The 18,596-nt window shown below is 35.5% G+C and overlaps 1 pseudogene; it reads right to left on the bottom strand.

Moving 5' to 3' along the window:
- Positions 1-2,045: 2,045 nt before the first annotated feature.
- LOC130048734 (MAM domain-containing glycosylphosphatidylinositol anchor protein 1-like) lies at positions 2,046-15,312 on the bottom strand (annotated as a pseudogene).
- Between the last annotated feature and the right edge of the window lie 3,284 nt (positions 15,313-18,596).

The raw sequence follows: 18,596 nt of genomic DNA, 5'->3' as shown, positions 1-18,596 counted from the left end.
GGATTTCTACGCTTCCCGAAAAAATTCGGGGGATCATATAGTCCGATGTCGCCGCCATGTCCATCTGGGCTCATATCTCCTATTATAAGTCTTTTATTAGAAATTGATATACATGTAATTGATTACAAATGTTCACTTTTGGACCAAGGTCTTTGAAGGTCATTTTGGAAAAGTCAAGGTCACTCAGAACACCTTATATAAATAAAATGTTTTTGAACGGGTATTGATCATTTGTCATATATTTACAGTGATTTTCTTTTGTTGTTCAGGTATTGTATCTGGATATCAACATTTGTTTTTATCGCATATGTGATAAAACGAGCTCCTCCCACCTTAATATCGCATGGGCGGTACTAACATCAGAATTACACAATAGAAACAAGACAGGGATAATTCAGTTTTTGTGAAGTTACTTTTGCTGTTTCACGGGTAAAGCGTGCGCCGATCGATGTCTGGGGCGTTGAAACAGACGAGAAGTGTTATGTAACAAATACATATGACCGTTTTTGCAGTTAGTATATAATGTTAAATAGTGTTCTCTCTCTCTATCTCTCTCTCTCTCTCATTTTATAAAAAGTTTGCTAATGCAAGTCTTTAATCCTTTTCCCACTTTAATATTTGTGTTATACAGCCACCAATATGTGATAGATACTACCAGGTATAATCAGTTTTCGTTAAGTTAGTTTTGCTGTTTTACGGGTAAGCAGACAGGAATTGTTATGTAACAGATATACACATACCTGTAACCGGTTTTTTCTCCAGTCAGTAATGTTAAATAGTTCTCTCTCTCTCTCTCTCTCTTTCTTTCTCTCTCATTTTATAAAGAGTTTGCTAATGCAAGTCTTTAATCCTTTTCCTACTTTAATATTTGTGTTATGCATGTTTTCTTAAAGCATTTGTACAAATACATGTATAGAATTAAATTCCTGAAAAATTATTTATGAAGCCACCAATGTGATTGATATTGTTAAGTTAGTTTTGCTGTTTTACGGGTAAATCGTATTAAATTTTATATACACATGCATCGTCCGACGATGTTATATGGCAATCTACCATTGTATTGAATGTATGGTTCAATAAATGTAAAATGAGAAGCTTTTGAAATATGTGACAAGTCGGTCATCTTCTAGCATCCTCGTAAAATTCACATTATCAAAGAGATGGGCGGCCCTTCTCTCACTCGTGCGCTCCGCGTACTCGTGACACAAGGACCGCCCATCTATTTGATAATGTGAATATTACTCGGATGCTAGAAGATAACCATTACATTCCACAGAAATACAACTGTAAGTATTAGGCAAATGACTTTAAGACAAAGGTCACTCAAGGTCATTTTTTTAAAGTTCAACGTCACTAAATATACCTGATATATGAAAAGGAAATCTTTATTTCAACAGACCCCGTGGAGATCCGGGTTATAATAGGTCCTCAGTACCCCTTGCTTGTCGTAAGAGGCGATTAAATGGGGTTTCTTCGGACGAGACCGCAAAAACCGAGGCCCCGCGACACTGCAGGTGTCGCACGATTAAGATCCCTCCCTGTTCAAAGGCTGTAAGCGCCGAGCATAGGCCTAAATTTTGCAACCCTTCACCGTTCAATACATTCAATACGTTCATATTATATATGAATGAAATATTCTCGAGCTGGACGTTAAACAATCTGTAAAACAATCATGCAATCATTTCAGCAGTTATACATGTAGATCATTGTGTGAGTCATTCGTCATATGAAGTTGTTCATTGGTTAGAGGTATTTCGGGGAGCATCCATCAATTTTACTGATATTCTTGTTTCAGAAGTTTTAGTTAGTACTGATGTACATGTAGTTGTCTGATGATAAAATGGTGATATTTTGCTTTGTTTTACTTTTCTATTATCTGGATCAATATGATTATATAACATATTCCTGTTACTTTAAATATTAAACTACGGAATGTAGCAGTCAATAACCACACAATTAATGCTACATGTATATAGTGATAAATCAATAGAAAAATGCCACCAGCAGTCTAGTCCCTAAATATATTGCACAATACAATTTCAAAGTTACGGACAAGCAAACGGTCATAGCTGCACAAAATCAATGGCGATGTCTCCGGTATAGGATGCCCCTTGTGTTGCTTCTATCAATATCTATAAATACAAATACAATGACTATCAAGTACAAACCACGCATTGCTTGTCTCTGCTTTTTAGTTGACTAAAATACAAATGGATAAATTTGGTACATTAAATACTCACTTTAGTCTGAGAGTCTAGAGTGAGGTTGACTCCTTTGTTTGTATCAAGAGACTTTCTGTTGTAGCTCCATACATATGGTAGTACATAGTCAGACAGTAGGTTTTATCTGTTGAACAAACAGTAAACTTATCGTATATCGCATTATATTCACCAAGACCGGTGAAGAGCTTCAAATTTAGGTCTATGCTCGGCTCTTACGGCCATTGAGCAGTGAGGGTTTGTTAGCGTGCCACACCTACTGTGACACGAAACATCTGTTTTTAAGGTCATCTCTGAGAACCCGTGACATTCACACCTGAAGCCGAGCGTTTGGTGATGAAACTGTCACTACCTGTTTTAACGACTTGGGTCTGACGCGGCCGGGATTCGAACCCGACCTTCCGCATGCGGGGCAAACGCTCTACCTCTAGACCACCGCGGCGGTTTAATTACATGCGTACAGTTGTATAGTAACTGCATTCATTGTGTCGCCTGCGTTACGCAGTGGCGACATATAGGGATCACTATCCGTCGTCTGGCGTCGTCGTCTGGCGTCGTCGTCGTCACAAAAAATTTCTGTCACAGTTTTCTCAAGAACCACATGGGGCAACTTCCTGATATTTGGCACAGGGCATCACTGTGGCCAACTGTATTCTGTAAGACATTTTCGAATCTGTCGCTTATCAACTTCCTGTTTAGTGACAAAAACCATTTCAATAATTTACTTTTTCAACATTATACGTGATATATTACATATAGAATGAACTAGCAGGCGACACATGTCTTCCGGGGAAGACTTAATACTGCGTTTTATTGCAGACATTTAATAAGTGACGATCGTTTTGTATCTCCCAGTATGATAATGTGATAACATGTAGACATGGTCGAATAAATTATTGTTTTAATGAAACAATGTTTTGTTTGGATTAACTAAAAATTCCAAAGGCAACACGAACACGTCTACATGAATTGTCAGCGTGGACAATCGACATGCATCATTGCGGTTTGATCTCGAGGCACTAAAGTGATAACATATTGGAAACCTCTTATTAAATTCAAAACAACAAATCACCATTTACCCATAGAAGTAGGTAGGCGATATGGAATTTCAGCAATTGGTAGATATTGTACACTCTATAATACTAAATTAGCCGACGAATACCACTTTATTTTAGAATGTAAATCCCTGAAGTATCCACTTTACGGAAATAATTTTTGACTTCTAGATATTGTCATGTACCTAAAACACTGAAATCTTTATAACACAAAAAAAAAACTATGTATATTTATTTCTAAAATCCAGGAGTTAGTCTGCTGTCCTCCCTAACACGTATATTTATCAAATTCCCGAATCCCTTTGTATGCATTATGCCCCCACCTCTATTTTGTGCCAATGAACATAAATGTATAATATGTGCATGTATTATTTATATAATTGTACCTTAAGTAATATTGTTGATATAAATATACAATCATACTTACGTACATCATGTACCATTGTGAATGGTTTGAGAGAATAAATGAAATGATAATTGGGAAGGCGGAAATGATGGAGTATAAATGAATACACAATAAAATCTCCGTAATTTAGTTGATCCCTGTTTATTTAGCAATATGTCAATGTTAAACAATCATTATTCATCCGCATTAGTGTGTATACAAAATGCCATGGTCTTCTGACCTTGCGTAAGCGGATGCTATGGGTATAGAAGTCAACAGCAGAATGATCTGCAACGTTTACTTTTGAAAAATCGTTAATGCACTTCTAATTTTGGCGCAAAAGGTCAAAAGCGCCAAACGCCTTATTTAATAGCGCATCAAATTGTTTCGTTTACAGTATAATTATGGTTTTTCGCTTTCTCCACTTAGCTGCCTCGCAATTTCACTCTAAGCATCAACGGCGAAAAGGAAATGGGCACGTGATCAGTTGTGTACGACACTGTATACGCGTGTTCTATTTTGCGTGTGGTGTACAACCATATATTTTTTTTAAATCGAAGACTGTATAAAGTATAATAGTTAAAAGTATGATTCGAAATATTAACGATTCTTCTTGTTTGTCTTAATGATTTGAATAAATGCATCAATTGGACAAGAAATTGGTATCAGAGATTTCCTTACCCCGTATGTCTGCACTATAGAAAAACCCAAAGTGAGAAATTGAAATAATGGATTAACAGATATTCAAAGCACCTTGAAACGTCTTCGTGGTTTCTAGTATCGCCTTGTCGTGCAGAGTGTATGAAGATGCTTCAATGTACTTGTAGTACTGTCCAACGAAAGCTGATGTTGGCCCTGTGCTAGACGACGATGTGGAACCCTAAATAAAATGTATACGAATGTGTTAAAACACCAGAGTTATGTAAGATATTCTTCGTTTGAAAGCAAATATGAAAACAAAAATGTGTTCTAGACGAAAAATGGAAAAGTTGAAAATATCCAACAGTAATAGATATCGTAATCCTATAACCGTTAAGGAAAAAATCGAGATGAAAGCAATCATGAAGTCCTTGAAACACTAGAGGTGAGTTACACCCTACGTGATCCCGCTATCTTAATCAGGTAAATGGAGTAATCCGTAGTCAAAATTAGTATAACCTATCATTGGGTCAAATGCTGTTTGACGTGATTCATACCGATTGTTAAGCCGTTGTTGGTACACTGATTTCGATTAAGGATTACTTGGGTTACCTGACCAAGACATAGGGCTCACGGCGGGTGTGACCGGTCGACAGGGGATGCTTACTCCTCCTAGGCACCTGATCCCGCCTCTGGTGTGTCCAGGGGTCCGTGTTTCCCTAGCCTTCTCTTTTTATTCTATATGGGAGCTATGAGATTGATCAGTGCTCGTTATCTTCGCCATTCATGAAAAGAACATTCTAACGATTGGTGAGGAACGTCAAACAGAATTTCACCTATTGATACATGTAGATGGTACATGTATCTAAAAATAACATTATGTATGATTACAAAGATACAAGAATTTTAAAATGTGGGTTTAAAATGAAACTGTTAAAGACTCTTATAATTTTAAAATTATCTGTGATTAGCTTGACGCGGTTTAAAAAATTATTATACACAGAACATGTTCTTCTGTATCGAATAATTAGGGAAATTTAAACATCATAATTATGCAAGTGATAACGGAAGTTTAAGATATATATATACAGTGAAACTTCTCCAAACCGGCCCCTCAGAAAACCGGTTCTCCCTGAATATCGGCCGATTTTCAAAGTCCCGGCAGAAATCTTAACATTTCCTTACAAAGAAAGTCTTACAAAACCGGCCACCCCTGAAAACCGGACATCGGCCACTTTCTAAAGTACATTTGTTAACAAACTTGTGTAATTTACCCTTAACATACCGGCCACTTTTTGAAGACAAGAAAAGTTTGGCCAGAGGATGATCAAGATCGTCCAGGTGTGCAAATTGCCTGACCAACTGGCCAGGTGGGAAATTATCGACCGGAGGTGTGAAAAACACTAGTGGCCTCTTTATTTTCTATTGTTTGCCTGTGCTGTCAAGGGTGTTAATTGACACTTAGCTAATCCAAGAGACCCTTCCAAATTCTGTACAAAATGTAAAAAACAGTTCGGAACATATTGAATGAATACAGTATCAGACGCCATATTGTTACACTACATTACCGTATGGGTATAAGCGGTAGTTAATAAAGAACAAACCCATGACTGTTAATGATAATTATTAAAAGATAGATTAATTTTCTTGGTTTCCACTGACTTAATATTCCAAAGAAATATTCAAATTACAATTTCATTTTTACTACTGTACTTTTTAAAAACGTCAAAACAAAATTGTTTATGACATAAGCGATGAATGTAAACAGTTTTTATAGGTAAGAGGAAGTCCAATAATAGGCCTCTGTGTTTTCTTTATGTATCCTGTTATAGATTTTCAGTTTGAAATTAGATGATTTCAGCGAGAATATTTCTTGTAATTCATAATTACCTTTAGGTACAAGCGGACTAATTTAATCTCCATCGATAATTGATCATAGATCACCAGATGAAAGTGAACAGTACCTACTTTGTGAATATTGAGATAAAAAGTCTATAATTACTAAAATCTCGGTATACCGGCCATCCCTCTAAACCGGCCGTTTTTTCCAGTCCGAGAGCCGGCCGGTTTAGAGAAGTTTCACTGTATATATATATATATATATATATATATATATATATATATATACACGCCTTTCATTTGCAAAATGGACGATAGTGAAGCTAGAGTCATCCATATGACATTTTAAGTTGTTAGTTTGCCAATGATGTCTATATTCAATAAAACATCCAAATTTAAAACCGATGAGAAAGACTCTTTTAAAGTTTCTCCTAATTCACGATCCCTGGAATATATTCAATCTACATACGACTGAAAATGAATATTGTTAAAAAATAAAACGTGATCGATGTATCTAAATGTCGTGTTGAAGGTTACAAAATGATATTTCCTCTTCTCTTATAGAAATCTTAAATTCCACATTATAAGAATACAAAAAGGTAAGCTAATAAAAGGCAACACAATTGGTCTCCATGGCAATTCCAGCAGCCTGAAGGAAGACCTGATCTCCTAAGACTACATAGAATTGTCATTGAGAGATTCCAGCATGTTTACATGTATGATATTGACTTCAGAGTACATATTCGTAGAAACAGAATATTTTTAAGATAGTAATTTTGTTGATGCCTGATCACAAAATATGAATATTTTCAAGTCCCATTTAGATTGAAGGAGTATTTTGTATGATGTTTGAAAACCTAGTATTTCATTTATTGTGGTGTAAAAGTGTTAAAAAGTCGTATGTTTTTTATGCTGTTGATTTTGGTTTGGTTTTGTTTTTTAAATTTACTGCAAGTTCTTTCGAAAATTTGAAAATCCAGATTTCATTTGCACTACTCATTGCATATGATGCGGCACAATAAGTGTGATTTTCTCCATCACAGGGGTGGATATTTTCGTGAGGAATAAAGATAAGGATTTGGTACAACATTCCTAGATGTATGTTTGTAGCAGAGTTAGTGAACTTTTGGAATGTAGTATAGATAACAGATATTGAAACTTTGAAGAATTTTGTCCGTTGTTTTACGTTAGCTGTAGATGAAGTACCACAAATTTAGACATATGCTTAGCTCTCAAGGCCATAGCAGTGAGAGTTCGCCAACGCGTGCCGCGACACGGGACCTTCGTATTTAAGGTCATATCCGAAAGATCCATGATTATCATTTCCAAATGCCGAGCGTTTGGAGAAGGAGAACTCTCCAATTACTACCTATGTTACATGTAACGGTCATGGCACAAGCGGGGCTCGAACTCACGATTACGAAGCGAACAGTGTACACGTACGTGTCTATTGTCGATATTTAGGACTATGCTCGGCACTCACGGCTATTGAACGGGGAAGGGGTTTTATCGTGCCATGGGCCTAATTTTTTGGTAGTCTGCAAAGGACCAAATCATTTTGTCGCCTCTTACTACAAGCAAGTGGTACTGAGGACCTATTCTAACCCGGATCCCCACGGTATGAACCAAAAAAAAGCTTTGAAACAATACTAATGTACAACAACCGTAAACCATGCACTGTATATGTAATCGATGTTTGATTGCTCTGGTTTATCATTATTCAATCCCCAAAGTTTTTCAATGCGTCAATCAGCATTTTTTTAAAAATCGATATGTATCTCGTAGAGCATAATGGTAATTTCAATGACGTGGATTAAAGTTCTGACGATTTGTTGGGGTCAGAAAATTGTGGATTTCGTATTTGTTACAAACTAGATTTACTAAATATTTTAAAATATTGGTAAATGCACTATATTGTAGGCCGAATAGTAAAGTAAGCGAACTATATACTCCATTATTAATCTTGAAAAACTGCTGTAATCACTCTTCAGAACTGAAATGTATATTACATTTGATAACTTGCTAAAGTATTTGTTATCAAATGTATATTTATCTACAATTTGCCAATAGAGTGTTGATTAGTTTTAAGCATAAACATATATAAAATTCGAAACATTTTATAAGTACAGTGTACAACATTCATTTTGATACACTCTTTACAAAAACAGATCGCGAGTGTTTGTTTCAAGATTTAGACATATCTTGGTACATGTCAAAATAAAAAGTTTCATCCCGCTTTCCAAGTTAGAATTTTCTTTTTTCGGCGGTAACACATTGTCGAATTCACTAGCCTACATCATTAACTAGTAATGCCGTGATTGCAGGGAAAGGTGTGAATGCTTGGCATTTGAAACGGAGCTTTAATTGGAACATACGATGGATAAGGCGGTAAATAAGCTTATGGGATGGGAATGCATGCAGGCTCTTGGAAATTAGGAAACTGTACTTCTTTTTTCTTCCAATAGGTGTTTCGCCGGGTTTCCTCATTCTTTTTTTAAGATTGTGAAGTAACTATCCGGACTTAACAGATTTTAATATAATCTTGAAATATTTTTGAGGCGGCATCTAAATCTGTAGGTACCACCCCTCGAAAATATTTCTCGATGACCGCCATATCTGGATGAAGCATTGCCAACGCCCGCAAACCGAAAGTTCCGACCGGATAATATTTGTTGATATTTGTGTTAACTAAATAAGGCAATGTCAAATGTTTCACGTGTTTCCTCGTAAGTTGTTTTCTTTAGAGGTAGTCTCTGTTCTAGCTCATCCAAATCCCTTGTCAAGACCTTTACGGTGATTTGTGCGTCAAGAACCTGTTTCTTTTCCTGGTCATGTTTTTCTATATCCCCGCAGTGCTGTTGTGCATCGCAGGCCCCTAAGGAACAGTTTCTCTTCGTATGGCCAAATCGAAGATGACATTTTCCACATTGAACTTTGGTCTTATAAATTTTAAAATCAAGATTCGCAATTTTTTTCCACATTGAATAGATAATTCCTGGTTCTTTCCAGTTCAATGGCTTTCACTCGGATGTCGTCTTCCATTTCATCAATACGAAGCTGTAAAGGTGATTTGTAAACTGGTTTTCTTGACATCGGTTGCATCATCATTTGAAATATGCGTGCTGTTTCTTATCAAATAATGCTCTTGATTGTAAACTTTTGACCGCCTCTACTTTTTCATCTTGTAAATACGATGATACAGGTCGGGGAGAATATCCGCTGAGTTTTTTTCAATTTGATCCGTCGCATGATGACCCCGAAACAGGGACGGCGCATCGAAATGCCTCCATGACGCACATGTCGCTGATGAAATGGTCAAATTCCCATCGTCTTCGAAATACTATACCCCAAAGTCTTTGCGTTTTGTCCTATTTATCCTCGACTGTATATCACACTTTAGCTTTATATGTACAGGGTTTATTGGGGACATGGAACTTCACAATTTTGTCTGCCTCGTATTCAAACTGCATTTGAATGAATTCCATTCTCCTCAATGCACACTGTGGATTTCCAACTTCCGCTCATTCTACTTTCATTAAGGTGTAATGGTTCAGGGGAAGATGTCATTATTAATCAATATTTGTATTATCACAAATTATGTTTGTATGTAAGTTTTCCCCACCACATTATCATTCTATGGAATCATGGATAATTTAAAAAAAAATATTTTCATTCAGTATAGTCTAGTTGTACATATGTAAGTAGAATTAGACTCTTCCTATTGGTTTGATAGATGGCAACTAAAACATGAAAGGTAGAGAATATAGGCATGGTGGTGGTATTAGCAGTTGTTTACCGTAAGACGTTTATTAGTTCAGGAGATTGTAGAGCGTGGGAGAAACCCAGATACCGGGTACGTGCCGCTGGTACCTTTTTTATCGTTGCTGATCAATTTTGAATTTCAGCTACGACTTTTTCCAACTTGTGGAAAAGGTTTGTGTCCAATGGACACGTTGAGGAAACCCGTCGTCCAAAATTGACACAATCAGACAAAGACATGATTGAATATCTCAAAAAAGAGTCACCCGCTACCACTGGAAAAGAATACAAGACAGGTTGAAGAGATACTCTCCTGCATCGGGTACTTCTTACAATGTTACATTATAACTCTACTAATATGGTGGACCCACTAAATAATTATTTAGGGGGGGGGGTGTGCAATCAATGTAAATTGTATCGGTAGTATTCATAATCAAACGAAGACCCACGTTTCAGAATTGTTCTCAGTCCTTTGATCTTTCTCCGATTACCTGATCAAGATACAGGGCTCATGGCAGGTGTGACCGGTCGACAGGGGGTGTTTACTCCTCCAAGGCACCTGATCCCACCTCTGGTATATCCAGAGGTCTCTGTTTGCCCGACTCTCTATTTTGTATTGCTTTTTATAAGAGTTTTGAGATTAATAAGCGTTCGTTATATTCACCTTTTCTTGTAATAATCATTTTCATCTGATCATACCGTATGTTCTGATTCCACCCTGGAAATCTCTCTCTCTCTCTCTCTCTCTCTCTCTCTCTCTCTCTCTCTCTCTCTCGGTAGCTCAATGGAAGAGCGTTCGCTTCGTAACCGGGAGGTTGTGTGTTCGAGCTCATGACCGCGTCAAACGTTAACATAGGTAGTGATTGCTCCTTCGCCAAAGAAGTGAGAACCACGGGTTTTTCGGGAATTACCTTTAAAACAGAGGTCCCGTGACGCGACAGGCGTTGGCAGACCCTCACTGCTACGGCCATAAGCGCTTTTCCGTTACTGACCTGTAGCTTACTGCATGGGTTTCTCAAATTTATAGAAAGTAAAGCCAGATGATGGTAGAAAACTCATTTATATGCTACAATTTTTGCCAAGAAATAAAACCTGTGAATTAACTTGGCCAATGCACCATACGTATGTATTACCATGTATACCTTCGTTTGAACACACGGCGAGTCGGAGAGATTATGGGAATAGGCGATATACGTTACCTAAAATCATTAAAAACATTTAAAGGGGCATGGACACGATTCGAGCTGAAAAGCTAAACAATAAAAATGGAAAAATTAAATTTTGAATATTTTCAGCTCAAATAGTGTTCCTGTCCCTTTAAACATTTTAAACACCAGTAAATAAAACGAATCGCGAAGATTTATTGAACATGTAGCTGCCATTTTCATTTATCTTGCATAATTTTCTTTTACCATGCATGATCTTCTTTGGTAAGTGTATTTTGATAAAACAAAGGCATATTCAATGTAGCAAGAATTGAATTGATATATAAATAAATGTATAAAATTTGGATATGTTGACCAACAGCTGTTTTAATCTGTCTTCCATGAATCCATCAGAAACTTAACCCGACCGCGGCACCCCAACAAAACTGCTTTATTCACACCACAGTGCGGATGTCTTGGCCCCGCCTTCTACGTTGTTATTGGATGCTAGTTAGTTAAAACAATTAGCTCAAAGTGGACGGCGGATGACGTCGACTCCAAAATTTGGGATATTTCACACTCTACTACAACTATCACATGTTTAAGCAGTGGATGTGTTAGTCTGCTTGTCAAATAATTATTCACTCTTTTTCTTTTATATTATTTAAGTTTTCAATTTTTAATATATAGTATTCACTACAGTAATTTTGATGTTATATTGTGACCTTAGAATCGCCACAATAATGGGCAAGGAAAGTGATTTGTGTGTAAACAACGATTTGGAAGTGCGAAATGAGGATCCTTTAATGATATTTTGTGTGAAACCATGCGCTGAAACATCTCTTCAATTTCTCTGATATATTAAATATTCTTAATTGTGTCTAACTAATGAACAGCTTCATGGCCGCATGGATTTTGGCGACATAATAACAGATTTGTGAAATGTCATTTTTACTTTATCTTTACAGAATTTGGGTAACATTAACATTGCTGCGTATGTTTTTTTTACAATCTGGAACCATAACATATCCCCTCCTATATCCTCTAATTCTTTCATCTTTTCTAGTTGACTACGCACAACATGATAGATATATGATGCGGAATTTTGTTTTAACATGTTTAATGTGAGATTTTAATATTCCTCTTATAACTGGATATCAATTCTGACGGGGTATTAAAGGTCCTCTATTCATATTTACCTATTTAGTATATCTGTCATTGAAATATTGAAAAAGGACTTCACTATTAAGATATATTAGTTGTTGGGATTTATAGTAGGGGATGTTTAGATAATAATAGTTTTTCAAATACATATACAAATACAATGAACGTTTAGAGTTCGCAGATTATAGCCAAGACCCTTTCAATTTCATTTATCTACAAATGACTTCCAAATTTATTCAGATAAGATCTTCATCATTATCAAACTTATCTGAAAATTTAAACTTAATCCAATATCCTGTAATAACGCAATTCTGTCCAAGGATAATGCACGCGTGCTTAAATACACATGCACTGCCCACCATTAATACATTGTAAGTATACACTTACCAAAATCAGTTACTTGCGCATACAAAACATGGGTTACATCATATAGATACAGATTTTTCTATGCAAAATACATAACTCTTATATATGAATAGATAATATTGGGCTTTTAACTTTTACATCCTTATTTTTTTTTTTATCAAAATACTACATTTTCTGAATCTTTGAATTTTCTAAAAAAAAAAAAAAGAAGATATTATGCAAACTTTTATCTTGAAACCATTTCAAACTAATTACTAATACATATTATTATGTATTTAATGTGTACTTTTATAAGACCTTTTGATTTTTCACCTTAAATAAATCAATATCACAATTTAACAGATTAAGCCAAAAATATTGAATGTACATAATTGTTTCACATATATTGAAATTGTACCCTTAACTGATTATTTTACTGAGATAAATTAGAATTTATACACAGTGAATTCAACTCTTTTTTATTATATATTTCATTCCAAACTGTATAAAAACTTATGTGTATACTTATTTATGGTGGGTAGTATACATGTAGCTTAATGGTCATTGCGCTCACTTCACTACCGTGAGCAAAGTCAAAGACATCCTATATGAGTGAGAAATCATCGAATAAGGCATGATACAAATGACTACAATATAATGTATCATCCAATAAAACAGAACGAATTTTGAAAACGAAATGTATGTTTAGAAGTTACACCCTCGATGCTCCCTTTAGATAATTGATTTTTGTGAGGCTCTTTGGTTGTTTTCGTTCTTCGTCCTTGAAATCAAAATTTTTACAAAATCTAGAAAGATTCGTTTAGCTTTGAATATAGTTGTTTAGCAAAAATGAATGCAGCTCACTGTTTACTTTTGTCAAAATATGTAGTTATTGTCGATTCTGTCTAAGGAATTGTGAATGCATAATATGTAATGAGATGCGCACGAGTTCACCATAACAGTTTTAGAAGCGTAATTTTCAACCCATATTATCAAAAGACTACATCGATTTTTTAAAGCATTTTAGAGAGCATTGTTTTATCATCACCGTTCTTTGTTCTTTAACCTTTACTGTGTATTTCCCTTTTAGAAATCAGATTAAGAAAGTATAAAAGTCAAACTTCGTGTACGAAGTAGGCAAATCTTACAATTATTGAAATATGTTTCTGAAATATCTTTTAACATAAAAGAGAAATAAATTCTGTATCAACAGCTTTACATTTCAAAACTTTAAAAAACATCTGCAACCTACTCTCTACGAAATAGTGTATCATTGTTTTCAAAAAGAGGTGGTTAAAGTAAGTGTTTATTTCTTGTGAAAGACATTTTGTTTTATGCCACATCTAGAGAAATTTCTCCACAATACAAAACCGGCCAAACAGAAAAATCCTTGCTGAAAGAAAGGTCATGTAGAACTATAAACATAATAAATGCTATTGACTCATAGTATTTTCGTCACATTTAAAGAAGAATAATAAACTGTTTACCGTTTTACGCGTCCAGTCAAAATTATCAGTTGCTGATTCCGATAGAAAGCAAGGTGATTCTGAGGCATCCTCAAAGTCACAGTACTCTACAAAGCATGAATCAATATCCAGGTACTATATACAATATACGTAAATAGCATGGTACTCTACAAAACACGAATCAATATCCAGGTACTATATACAATATACGTAAATAGCATGGTACTCTACAAACATGAATCAATATCCAGGTACTTTATACAATATACGTAAATAGCATGGTACTCTACAAACATGAATCAATATCCAGGTACTTTATACAATATACGTAAATAGCATGGTACTCTACAAACACGAATCAATATCCAGGTACTATATACAATATACGTAAATAGCATGGTACTCTACAAACATGAATCAATATCCAGGTACTTTATACAATATACGTAAATATCCTGGTACTCTACAATGCAGGTATAAACATCCAGATACTTATACACACACACACACACACACACACACACACACACACATATATATATATATATATATATATATATATGCTGGCAATGAGGATCCGGGTAACAGTAGGTCCTCAATACCTTTGGATCAAATATCCATGTACTCTACAATCGATATATAGATGTCCGCATACTGTACAATACATGAATAAATATCTAGGTACTCTATAATAGTTGTATAAATGTCCAGCAACTTACTAAATCCGCCTACCTAGAAGAATTTATTTCCAAAGTGGAAGATGCTTGTAGTTATTTACTATCACGCGCCCGGTATCGTGAAATTCTTGGATCACGTGTGGTATAACTTTAACTGTCGAATATATATGTTGCCAAAAACAACGATTTGAATATAAAATCTTACCGTGGTTTCTACACGTCTTATTCTCTCTGTCATAGTAATACCCATCGTCACATTCCTATCAATATTCAGAATATTGTTATATTGAATTCCAACTTTATGGTCAAATCGTGGAGAGAGAAAGAATAGACAAAGAGAGAAAGGACTTACAATTTGATATCGTCGACACAGACCTGCAGAAACATCCCCAGTAAGAAATGGAGTCCATCCCCTGATTGTTCTACACTGCAAATTTTCAATGCAGATGTCAAAAGCGTTACAAGCCAAATCCGATGAACATCTTGGACCGCACAAACCAAACAGTTCTTCTTTAGAAGATCCTGTATAGTTAGATATCACCTGAATAGAATCGGAGGCTGATATTTCCCGGGAGAACTCGAACTCCAGACAAGCATTTCCCAAACTTGCTATTTTCATGAAGCAAATAATAACTTTAAATAAATTCATTACTGCCTTCTATGAGGACGATTCTGGAGAATATGGGTCATTCGCAGAAGATAGAATTCATGATCCTAAGTATAAGTTACTGACCAAACACGCAACTTGTACTAAATATTTCGTTTCAAAAATCTGGCAGATCGCATGATGCAAGTATAATTACAAGTAACCAAGAACAATAATGTAATACGAGATAATGAGTTTCTAACGCACCATCTATTATTAACACTCTTTTATATTATGGAAATAAAACATATACCTAGCATCATGTATAACTGAAAATGTTCTTCAAGGCCATTGAACATCTAATTGAAATCATGCAATATTCATATTTCTCAGCACTACTTTTCATTTGTTATAAAGCATATGTTACTTGAGACACAATGAAAAAAGAGACATATGGTTCACATCGCTCACATAAGTCACCTTGGCCCTGTCGTCATTGAGCTCTTGTGAATTTTAAAAGACTTTTTTATCAATCTTTATTTCCATGAAAATTTGATGCCAACCTAACCTCAAAGAAGTATAACAACATAACTTAAGATGAATTCACATAAAAGAAATGTCTCAACACCAATATGACGAAATGTTCTTGCTGTTCTGGTCCGCATAGACAATATCATCGTAGTCTATGGTGATTAGGTCTTCCAACAGACGGGCCTCCGTGGTCGAGTGGTTAGAGCATCGCGCTCAAAATCACACCGCCTCTCACATCTGTCGGCGCAGGTTTGAATCCCGCTCGCGCCGGTAAGTGAGAAAGTTTCCCAGTTTACTTTCAGAAGGTCGGTGGTCTCTTCACAGGTACATTGTATCTGGGTTCTCTCTTCCACCGATAAAAACTAAGCGTCACCTGATAATTGAAAAATTGTTGAGTGTGGTGGGAAAACATCAATCAATCAATCAAAACAACAGTCTTTTGGAATTCTCTTGGGCATGAATTGTGTTACTTTGTTAGCTGACCTGTTTTTATATTCATATGAAGCAGAATTTAATCAAAAGGCTTCTATACGAGAAGAAAAAATCTCTTGCAATGGAATTCAACTCGACATTCAGATATATCGACATTTTCTCCATTATTAATAATCATATACTTTGTATTCGATACATCTCTGTGAACTCGAAATAAAACATACCACAGGGTCCTCCACATCTGCGACATACTTAGCTATCATATTCAAAATAAATATTAACGGTAGTCTAACAACTCAATTATTAATTATTATTTTTTTTACAAACGGGATGATTTCAGCTTCTACATCGTCAATTTCCTATACTTAAGAAGCAGTATCCCATTATCATCTGCATATGGTCTGTATATACATGTATCCCAACTGATTCGATACACAAGTGCTTGTTCTGCGTATGATCAGTTTCTAAATCTGTTCAGATGATCAGTACAGTTACATGTATGATGATCATTTGCAAATATATCAATAAAACATATCATTAGGTTGCTTGCTGACTAAAAGGCGAAGATATCGAACAATGATCAATATCATAACTCCTATAATCAATACAAAATAGAGAGTTTGGAAAACATGGACCCCTGTATATACCAGAGGTCGGATCAGGTGCCTAGGAGGAGTAAACATCTCCTGTCGTCCCGTGACACCTGCCGTGAGCCCTATATCTTGAGCAGGTAAACGGAGTTATCCGTAGTCAAAATTAATGTGTCAAAACGTCTTAACAATCGGTACGAAACACGTTAGACAGCATTTGACCCAATGATAGGTTGTATTGGCAAACTAGATCGTTAGAACAACCACATAATTTAAACGAGACTATTGATTCCCCTGCACCATTAACTTTTTTGTCAGTAGCTTACCTCGATTTAAAAACCGATCACATGCTGACTCGTTTTATATCATTTGTTGTGTTTTGTTTCATATAAAGTTTGGAGCAGATAATAAGTTATGTAAATTATAAGTAACTGAGTTCAAATATGCAGTATTGTTTTTTTTAATCTGAGTATGGCGGATACACCGAAGTCTAAGCGTGTTGGACATAAAACAAACCCTGGAAATCATTAAATACCCCTACTATTACAAGTCATTTACGACCACTGGACGCCGGAATTATCCAGGCATTCAAAGCACGATGTAGTAAATAAAATTTGTTTGATTTCTTATGACAGTTGTACACATACCCCCTCCCCGATACAATGCCACCCCCGTTATAATGCCAAAATTGCCGAGGTACAAATGTTGGCGTTACATGTATAACGGGGGATCACTGTATTTATTTTGCCGTTTACCTGATGAAGATCGAGGTTTCACAGCAGGCGTGACTGTTCAACAGTGGATGCTCACTCTTCCTAGACACCTGACCTAACTTCTGGTGTGTCGAGGGGTCCATATTTGCCATTGTCATCATTTTGCATTCTTTGTAGCCATTTTGTATTTTTCAATCATACCCATCTTCACACTCCTAAAGTACTTTTTCATCTTTTTCATTCTGTCTGCTATTTTGATCTGAAATTACTGGATGTTTGATATAAAATTACTTTTTTTTCTTTTTTAATATCCAGGATTTCACAGAAAAGGTAAACTTTATCGCTTTGTATTATCATCAACAGCAGACATTACAGTTGTATGTTGAGTGTTGCTTGGTTACTCTGTTAGTGTAATTTTAGTGCTAGTTGTATAATGTTGCCGCGGATTTAACCTCGTGGTTCTCCATTTATTATGAATGTTTATTGCAAATTTTCTGAATTTTGGCTATTTCATTCCAATTTATTTTTAAAATGCATTTGTCTGATCTATCTTTTTACTTATTGACGGGTTTATTAAAGTTTTCAGTCGTAGGTTCCAACAACATTAACTAATAACGATTTTGATTTTCATAAAAGAAATATTATTTAATCTATCATTTTTTAAATCTATTATTGACCTTTCTAAACTCACTTGTTGCTCTGTCAGTAAATTCATGTGATCACTTCTGATTTATGAATGATAAATATGCTAGGATTTTGGGACGCACGCTAGATTTCCCCATTTCACATTCTTTCTGTGCATGAGATCACGTATTCCGACGCAGCAATATTGCCCAAGGGTTTAAATACAATATGTGAACCTCTCTCCGATTAAAAGACCGAGTTTAAATCAATCAAAATTTGATTATGGAACAGTATACAGGTGATAGTTTAACGGTTCAGTATGCTAAACATCTAGGCGTGATAACGTGTTCGATGAATTTCTTATAAACTACGTTAATGACTTGGGAAAACTGGTTTTCATTGGTTCGTTATCTAGATATCTCCACAT

This window comes from Ostrea edulis, chromosome 7, assembly GCF_947568905.1.
Source record: "Ostrea edulis chromosome 7, xbOstEdul1.1, whole genome shotgun sequence".
NCBI classification, from domain to species: domain Eukaryota; kingdom Metazoa; phylum Mollusca; class Bivalvia; order Ostreida; family Ostreidae; genus Ostrea; species Ostrea edulis.
This window is presented reverse-complemented; position numbering and strand designations above follow the sequence as displayed.